Raw genomic sequence first — 2,185 nt, 5'->3', positions numbered from 1 at the left:
ATGGCGGAAATTGCTCTCATCGGTGCTGATATTCAGGAGGATATTGGTAGCGCAATTGCAATTAAGCTAAGCCGAATGGAGTGGAATTGCTACTAGGGTTTTTGATCCCACGCATACAATCAAATGCTATCAAGCAAGTTGTGAGTATTGATGGATGTAGTATTATGCTCCACAACGTTTACCTTCACTCAGCTCTGGTGCAGTCATGGATGGTTGAGACAAAAAGTGCGATACGGCGCCAGAAAAGTAACTAAGAGCTTCCCAAACTCGGTCGTTCTTTCATTATCGGCTTCTCCACTTTTTAAAGCGAAGGGCAGGATGGAACACCGTATTGTTTTTTCTCTTGGAGCTATGGGTAGGGTTACATACGTGGCACCACCTGGTCCTTCCACCATTTGCTGGAATTAGAGTTTCAAGCAGCTTAAAATGCTGGCCTGTGCGTACACCAAGGCCTGTCTCATAGCCTGATGACTTGATTGATTTCCGCCTGTTAAAGAGGAGGAAAGGGTCGCATTATTATTGGAGATATCCTCTGAATCGTTGGCTTGCTTTCAATGAAAGTTGGCATTGGTATTGTACGTAGCATTCGGCTGCCAATTCTCTGGAATAGCGTTATCTATGATGAGCGTTTTGCCTGTGGAGAGGGTTGTAAGGCGAATGGAGAAGGGAGCACTCAGAGGACCACTGTTCAAAGCCCAATTTGCACCCGATGTTTGTTGCATTGGTTGCCATGTATTGGAGTTTTCCTGTTTTAAATCGACCGCTCCTAGGTCGCCATCTCCATTTACGTATTCAACAAGGAGCCCCAGCCAGTAAGCACTGGAGCCCGAATTGACGTGGAAGGCAATATTGGTTCTCTGATATTCACAAGGCACGCTTCGAAACAAAGCAGATATGTACTTCTACGAGGATCAGACGCCATATCTTGGAAGGCAGTACCACTGAGAACAAACTGTGATTGCCCAGATGATTCGTCAGCAACCGCAACGGTCACTCCCGTTTCGGAACACAGAGGATTGCCGGTGCATTTTACCTGATAGCATGATCCACAGCCTTTTCCTGAAACTGTTTCTGGGTTTTACTGAACGATGGAGCTGATTGCCCAACAAGCGATTCCACCCGCGGGTCATGGCGGAGCTCCGTGATCTCGTGAAAACCCCCTTGGATCGTCACTACAATACCACGGGGGTTGTGGACATTCGACCTAGGAAACACTACCGGAGTTGCGCCGTGGTCGATAACAGCGGTATCCTGCTTTGAAAAACCCAAGGACCGCTGATCGATTCCCATGAAATGGTAATCTGACTCAACAACGCCCACACCGGGGGTTTTGAAAACAGCGTGGACTCCAAAACCACTCTTGCATTCGTTAACAGCAATATTCTCCATTCCTGTGCCAGAAGAACCGGGTGCTTCTGCCATCCATATGGGGAAACCGTCCCAATTATTATGTACATCTGCCAGGCCGTGCATTTGATGGATTTTTCCCTCTGCAATGCATCCCACAAGGCGCCCCTGCTCGTCACAGACGCACGATTCGATAATCTCTGTGGCAGAGTAGTGAAGTATTATTCTCTCAATAATTTTGTAGAGACCACCGGTAAGCATTCAGAGGAATGGAGCGTGGCGCACGATGATTCAATGTTCCATTACTCGTCTGGAATGCAGGCAGTGATGGTCGCACTGGGGATTTGCGAGAAGGTAAGTATCTTCGGTTTCGATAAATCTTCTCAGGCCAAGCACCATTACCCTTGATTCGTTGACAAACAGAATAAGAAAATAAAGTTGGATAGGAGATTGCGTACCCTCCAAATGTCATTTTGCATTACGTTTTGGTTGGATTTCTTTTAATGATTTAATTGTAATATATTACATTTATATTTATTACGTTTTAATTGTAATATTTAATTGTAATATATTACGTGTAGTTTAATTGTAATATATTTATTTTTATTTATATTTGTTTTATATATATAGATTTTCATTTAATGCTTTGATTTCTTTAGATTTATATTGGAATATTAGTAGTTATATTTTTTTTTTAAGGATTGATTTGTTTTGATTGTGTGATTTGTTTTTTGTATATATTTAGCTATAATTAATTATTGATATAATAGAGTTTAGGCTTCTGTGATCCATATCAAGTTAGAGAAAGATTCTTCGGCGAAAATCACATGGAATCTCA

The 2,185-nt window shown here is 42.7% G+C and overlaps 1 pseudogene; it reads left to right on the top strand.

The window, feature by feature from the left end:
- On the top strand, nucleotides 1–1,755 carry LOC149226660 (beta-1,6-galactosyltransferase GALT29A-like; annotated as a pseudogene).
- The last annotated feature ends 430 nt before the right edge of the window (nucleotides 1,756–2,185 follow it).

This window comes from Pinus tabuliformis, chromosome J, assembly GCF_031772625.1.
Source record: "Pinus tabuliformis cultivar Carrire ecotype Pingquan chromosome J, CPIR1, whole genome shotgun sequence".
Lineage (NCBI taxonomy): Eukaryota > Viridiplantae > Streptophyta > Pinopsida > Pinales > Pinaceae > Pinus > Pinus tabuliformis.
This window is presented reverse-complemented; position numbering and strand designations above follow the sequence as displayed.